Source organism: Salvelinus fontinalis, chromosome 35 (assembly GCF_029448725.1).
Source record: "Salvelinus fontinalis isolate EN_2023a chromosome 35, ASM2944872v1, whole genome shotgun sequence".
NCBI classification, from domain to species: domain Eukaryota; kingdom Metazoa; phylum Chordata; class Actinopteri; order Salmoniformes; family Salmonidae; genus Salvelinus; species Salvelinus fontinalis.
Window position 1 is genome coordinate 16,534,213 of NC_074699.1, and position 7,033 is coordinate 16,541,245.

Consider the following 7,033-nt stretch of genomic DNA (forward strand, 5'->3'; position numbering starts at 1 on the left):
AAGGATGGATCCCAGTCGGTCCGGGGCTGTGCGATGCGGGGGGTCGGGGGTGGTCTGCCGGGCATTGGGATGACAACCCAACTCGAGATGGGGGCTTTTGGCGGGTGGAATAGTGGGGACCAATTGGAGGTTTGCTTAGTGGAGATGCAAATGTCATGGTACAACTATATAGACACTCAATCATTATGTTACTTTTTAATAGGACGTTTACAAACATATATTTTGATAAAAATAATTGAAAGGTGTGTCTCATTATGGTAAGTGGTGAAATAAGTATAGCCAGTTACAATTGTAATGGCTTAGCAGATAATAAGAAAAGACGATCAGTATTTACCTGGCTAAAAGAGAAGGATTATAATATCTACTGTTTACAGGAAACCCATTCGACAGTTTTAGATGAAGTTTTGTGAAAAAAGAACTGGGGGGGGCAAAATATATTTCTCCCATGGGCAAAGAAATTCAAAAGGGGTGATGGTTTTAATTAATAATAACTTTGATCCAAATGTGCAACTTGTCCAAACAGATCCTCAAGGTAGATGGATTATTTTAAATATGTTATTGGACAATAAACATATATGGCTTATTAACCTATACGGTCCGAATAATGATGATCCAAGCTTCTTTGACAATATATATAAGAATGTATCAACTCTACAAGCAACACTAGACTCTATTATTATAGTGGGAGGTTTTAATACGGTCTTAAATACCTCTATGGACCGGAAAGGAAATCACACTACAAACTATCACCCTCAGGCACTTAAGGAAATCAGGAATGTCATGGATATATTGGAATTAGTGGATATATGGAGACTTAAATACCCTGACCTAGTGAGATATACATGGCGGAGGCTTAATCAAGCTAGTCGCCTTGACTACTTTCTTATATCATTCTCTCTGGCACCAAAAGTTAAAAAGTGTTTGATAGGGGACAGAATGCGGTCGGACCATCACATAATTGGCATATATATTACTCTTACAGAATTTCCACGTGGGCGAGGATATTGGAAATTTAATCAAAGCCTACTAGATGATAAATTGTTTAGAACTAGGACAGAAGATTTTATAACTGACTTTTTCAGACATAACATAGGTACAGCAGATCCCCTTATTGTATGGGACACTTTTAAGTGTGCCTTTAGAGGCCATGCAATTCAGTACTCGTCTATAAAACAAAAGCAATTTCGATCAAAAGAGTCCATATTAACAAAGGAAATTGAAGGACTAACAGTACAGTTAGATAACAATAAAAACGGTACCATAGAGGCACAGAATAAGTTAGAGGAAAAACAAAAAGAAATGGAGGAACTTATTCAAGAAAGATCCAGTGTAATATATTACAAAAATAAAGCGAACTGGATGGAATATGGGGATTTTTTTTTTATTTTTTTATTTTTTTATTTTACCGTTATTTTACCAGGTAAGTTGACTGAGAACACATTCTCATTTGCAGCAACGACCTGGGGAATAGTTACAGGGGAGAGGAGGGGGATGAATGAGCCAATTGTAAACTGGGGATTATTAGGTGACCATGATGGTTTGAGGGCCAGATTGGGAATTTAGCCAGGACACCGGGGTTAACACCCCTACTCTTACGATAAGTGCCATGGGATCTTTAATGACCTCAGAGAGTCAGGACACCCGTTTAACGTCCCATCCGAAAGACGGCACCCTACATTCTTTGTCAATCTTCAATATAGAAATGCTACCAAAAAAAAACGTATTAAAACTTGTTACAAATGATGGAGTCACGCATGATTCACCAAATGATATTTTGAAAGAGGAAGTAAAGTACTTTAAGAATATATTTTCGTTTCAGGCTCCTCCATCTCCACTAACTGAAACTAATTGTATGGATTTTTTCCCTAATAATAATGTAAAATTAACATCTGTACAGAAAGACTCATGTGAAGGCCTAATTACAGAGGAGGAACTACTTGATGCAATTGGGGCCTTTAAGGATGGGAAAACTCCAGGACTGGATGGCATACCAGTGGAAGTATACAAACATTTTTTTGATATACTCAAAGGACCATTATTAGCTTGTTTTAACCACTCCTATATAAATGATAGATTATCAGACACGCAACAAGAAGGTGTGATATCATTATTACTGAAACAGGACCCAAGTGGTATATATAAAGATCCAGTCCATTTAAAAAATTGGAGACCTCTTACACTTCAGTGTTGTGATGCAAAAATCCTAGCAAAATGCTTGGCGCATAGAATAAAAAAAGTTTTGTCAGATATTATTCATCCTAATCAGACAGGTTTTTTACATGGACGATACATTGGAGATAATATAAGGCAAGTACTGGAAACAATGGAACACTATGAAATATCGGGAACACCAGGCCTGGTTTTCATAGCTGATTTTGAAAAGGCTTTTGATAAAGTACGACTGGAGTTTATATATAAATGCCTAGAATATTTCAATTTTGGGGAATCTCTTATAAAATGGGTAAAAATTATGTATAGTAACCCTAGGTGTAAAATAGTAAATAATGGCTACATCTCAGAAAGTTTTAAACTATCTAGAGGAGTAAAACAAGGTTGTCCACTATCGGCATATCTATTTATTATTGCCATCGAAATGTTAGCTGTTAAAATTAGATCAAACATTAATATTAAGGGATTAGAAATCCAGGGCCTAAAAACTAAGGTGTCATTGTACGCTGATGATTCATGTTTTCTTTTAAAACCACAAATAGAATCTCTCCACGGCCTCTTAGAGGATCTAGATACATTTGCTATCCTCTCTGGATTAAAACCAAATTATGATAAATGTACCATATTACGTATTGGATCACTAAAAAATACACATTTTACATTGCCATGTAGTTTACCAATTAAATGGTCTGACGGTGATGTGGACATACTCGGTATACAAATCCCAAAAGAAAGAAATGATCTCACTCCAATAAATTTTTATAGAAAGTTAGCAAAAATAGATAAGATCTTGCTACCATGGAAAGGAAAATACCTGTCTATTTGTGGGAAAATCACCCTGATTAACTCTTTAATCATATCACAGTTTACCTATTTGCTTATGGTTTTGCCTACACCTAGTGACCTGCTTTTTAAATTATATGAACAAAAAATATTCAATTTTATTTGGAACGGCAAGCCAGATAAAATTTAAAGGGCCTATTTATATAACGAATATGAATTCGGAGGGCAGAAATTATTAAATATTAAAGCATTAGACCTCTCACTAAAGGCATCAGTCATACAAAAGTTATACTTAAATCCAAACTGGTTCTCTAGTAGATTGGTACGAATGTCTCATCCTATGTTCAAGAAGGGCCTTTTTCCCTTTATTCAGATTACACCTGCTCACTTTCGGTTGCTTGAAAAGGAAATAATCTCCAAAATATCTTTATTTTTTAAACAAGCCTTAGAAAGTTGGTTGCAATTTCAGTTTAATCCACCTGAAAGGACGGAAGAAATAGTACAACAAATCTTGTGGTTAAATTAAAATATAGTAATTGATAAAAAAAACTGTATTTATCGAAGAAATGTTTAAAAAAGGTATAATTTTTGTGAATGATTTCATAAATAGGACTGGTGGAGTAATGTCACACATGCAGCTAACACAGACATATGGAAATGTCTCCTCTACCCAAAATTACAACCAATTAATTGCAGCATTACCACAAAAATGGAAGAGGCAGGTGGAAGGGGATAAAAGTAAGGAACTTGTATGTCGGCCTTATATTAAAGAACATAAATGGTTAAAGAAAAGTGTGATAAATAAAAACATATACCAATTTCATTTAAGGACCAAAAAACTTACAGCTGTGCCATATAAATTGCAAAATAGTTGGGAAGAGATTTTCGATGTACCCATTCCATGGCACATGGTTTATGAATTGATACGCAAAACAACGCCGGATTCAAAACTTCGAATTTTTCAATTTAAATTATTGTACAAAATTCTTGCAACTAATAGAATGTTATATATATGGGGGATACAATCTTCCCAGCTCTGTAGATTCTGCTGTGAGGAGGCAGAGTCATTAGACCATTTATTTTGGTATTGTCCGCATGTAGCTCGTTTTTGGTCACAGGTCCAGGAATGGTTGAAGAATTGCAACATTTGCGTAGAACTAACGCTACAGATAGCAATACTGGGGGATCTGAAAAGCCATAGTCAATCAATCAATAATATAATAATTATTTTAGCAAAAATGTTTATTTTTAATTTACAATCCGTGGAAGCTATGAGAATAGGAAGATTCAAATCTTTTGTGAAGCATCACAGCACAGTTGAAAAATATATGGCAAATAAAAATCCGAAATGGATGATGTTGGAAGATAGATGGGAAAGGTTGAGTGGAGCTGAAGGGTGGGACTAATAACAAGATAAACAATGTAGGGCATACGGGATCTGTGAAATGTGTATAGGTGCGGAGCTATTGTGAAATAGCACAGTTACAAGTGGAAATCAAACTGGATGGACAACAGAAATAGATGAAGGACTAAGAACAAACAAGAGAGAACTATTATAAAGTAGACTGTGTCTGTAAAATGTGTATAAGATGTATAAATTGAAGGTTAAAACAGAAATGTTTATCAGTTTACTCCAATTGGGGGATCGGTGGTATGGTTTGCGGGGAATAATAATAAAGGTATACTCTTTAAAAAAAAGTATGTATGTCTATGTAGGTATGTGTATGTATATATGTGTATATGTATGCATACGTGAATGGATATATATATTTACCCCAAAAAATATGGGGGATTGGAAATGATGCAGACAATTACATTGGAAGCAACATTCTTTCCGCAATATTAAGCTGATCCACCCCCCCCAAAAAAAAAATAAAAAAAAAAATAAAATAAAATAAAATAAAATAAAAAACACTCCCTATACTAGTGTCAGAACAAACTCCGATTAATTTACTGGGTAGGGATGCTCTAAAATGAGAATACAAATTAAGTGCTCACCTGAAGGGGTAATTATTGATAGAACAGGAGTAAATCTACAAAGGGTAATGGCAGGAGAGACAACAAATGTGTATTGGTTAGGGGACAATGAGTCAGAAGTAAATAAAACCCTAGAGAAATAGGGAAAGTTTATTCAGGCCCAGATACCTGAAGCTGGTAGAGAAAATTCTGAGTATCACTGCACAATGCAGTATGATCGTTACCAAGACCATTTGTTAGAACAGCTTTGGATAATGAACACAAATGGGAAATCAGTACCAATTATGTCTCAGTGCATAATTATAGGGAAACAGGGAGCAGCAGTGGATGTAATGGATAGGGTTGGATCTAGCTTTGTAGAGGAATGGTATAATGTCTCTGATTCTGTCCCTCACATTACATTGTTGGTAAACAAAGGGTTCAAAGCAAAATAATTGGGGCCCATGGTGAAGAAAGCCAAGAATTGTAAATGGAATAAAACAGACAATCCATTGATTTTCCACTCTAAAGATAAAGGGTTTATAAAAATACTGACCACAACAGTAATGAATGGGGATCCAAGGGTATTCGAGGTTACAGCTAATCAACAAATACAATCAGGAGATAATATTGAATCAATAAGTGAACAGAGACAGGAAATGGAAAAGAATGTACCGTACCTGAAGGGGTATGGTCGCAACATGACACAGACTTAGGATTGGTTAAATCAGCAAATCCTGTATGCATCATAGTAAAACCGGATGCTAAACCCCCTTGGAAAGCTCAATATATTATATGAAGCCTGAAGCTGAGGAAGACATAAGCATGACAATTGAGGGACTAATCGCACTAGTGGTGGTGGGTGTTATATTCTGTTGTGTTTTACCTTTACTGAAATCTCTCCTCATCCAAACCACAGTAAAACAGATGTCTGTACAAATTGTCATTACCAACCCAGTTGTGGAGGTGTACCCTGTTTTTGGAGCTCCTGGACAATACACTGACAAAATTGGAAAACCATGCAATACTAAAGGTGGATCGTTAGACTTTCCATTTGGAAATCCTGAATGCCTATGGGGTGTAGCTCCAGGGAGAGGATGGGGTTGTCGTACCTATCAAGAACGACGTCAATTGTTATAGAATGTGATAGATGTTGAACTTCCTGACATACAGTATATTCAATTCCGGACTATGTCAGGATAATGACGATCCTAATCCTGATTGCAGGTTATAACCAAGGTTAGTGGTGTTCAAAAGACTGAAGAGAAGGAGATGGACATTATCATCATATTGAATCTTTGAATGTGCGTTGTATCAAAGGGGTGTTTGCCCATTGTGTTGGGGTTAAGAGTGTGTTGAGTGAATTTGGATGATACAATTAATGAAGTTAGACCTTCTGATGATATGTTCTGCTAGATACATAAGTGACATAGGGTTTTCCGGATACGAGTGTCCACGGACTATGTCCTTAATCCTTGGTTTATTAGTTATGATGTTTCTGTTTTTATTTAACTTTATTTAGACTCTTGGGCTAGGCTGGGATGTGCATGCATATATTTTTCAACTGTTTGTAGAAGGATAATTGGCTTGAGAAGGAATCTTATTCTTCTTTCTAGCTCTGTGAGGGCACTTGTACTGGGTTGGATTTTGGGTGCGGAGCTAATTAGCCCCAGAGGAGGGATATATTGTGAATTTTTTCAGTTCATATGTGGCAATTATTTATTCCAGAAGGAGCCAGCAAAACTAGTGCACTAGTTTTGTGCTCTGGGTCATTAGACACCATTAGACCTGGTTACACCTCTTGGGTTTTTTCCAGAACAGGGGTGTCCCTTTCACATGAGTCAGTAGGAGGACATGTATTGGTTATTCCTGTAAAGTGCCACGGTCCATTGCTATGGACCTACATGCATGAAACTATTTCTGTGACTACAGGTTGCCTAATATGTCCTAATATGAAGACAATATGATAATGGTGGCTAAATGCCAGAGATGGTAAGCCATTATGAGGAGTTACTATGAGTATGACGTAAGGAGGACAAATGTATAAGTAGTTTGTGCCAAGACTGGAAGGGAGTTACTTCATGAATTAGCTCGGCTTTTGTTATATTGATTAATAAAAGTCTAA